Genomic DNA, 854 nt, shown 5'->3' on the forward strand with positions numbered 1-854 from the left:
TGGTTGGTTGGTTGTGTTTCTGGTTGGTTGGTTGGTTGGTTGGTTGGTTGGTTGGTTGGTTGGTTGGTTGGTTGTGTTTCTGGTTGGTTGGTCAGATGTTTGGTCTCTTTGAGGTGGTTCTGCTTCTCTTTGTGTCTCTTGTTGTCGTCGCCTCACATCCATTTGTTCATTTTAGTTTGGCTGTTGTTGGATCTTTCTCTCGTCACTCTGCCTCTCAGTCAGTCTGCATTTCTTTTTATTCATGTTGCGTCTCTTTTTGGAAGTTTGATTCCTTTTGGCATCATGTTTAATGTTTTTGTGATCTGATACGAGTCACAATGTGATTTTGCGTCATTTTGCATCTTTTTTGGGTCATTTTGAATCTTTTAAGTAATTCTGCACTGCTTTTTGATCATTTTGCATTTCTTCAGTGATTTTGCACTGATTTGTAGTCATTTGCTTCCCTTTGTAGTCATTTAGCCTCTCTTTGTAGTCATTTTGCATCTCCTTTGAATGCTTTTCAATCTCTTTTCAGGCTTCCTGCATGCCTTCGAAGTCATTTTCTGTTTCTTTCCGTTGACTTTTGCAGATGAAGCCTGTAATAAACCCTCCTAACTGACCCATCCATCCATCTCCTTCCTTTTACTTTTTAATCTCAGTAGAACCAAATCATCTGGACCGCCGTGTTCTCTGACTGACGCTCTCTGAGTTATTTCTGTGGCGTTGGAGGCTAATTTTCACAACAAGAACGTCTGATTTCCGGCTGCAGCAGCATCACAGAGCTGCTGTACAGTAACGAGCTGAGCAGGAGCCGAACCGCCGCCTCGTTTCCTCATAACGAGCTTCCAGGAGGAGCTTTTCTTTCTTCTTCCCTC

The sequence above is a fragment of the Stegastes partitus genome, unplaced genomic scaffold, assembly GCF_000690725.1.
Source record: "Stegastes partitus isolate 25-593 unplaced genomic scaffold, Stegastes_partitus-1.0.2 Scaffold1170, whole genome shotgun sequence".
Classification (NCBI taxonomy): Eukaryota; Metazoa; Chordata; class Actinopteri; family Pomacentridae; genus Stegastes; species Stegastes partitus.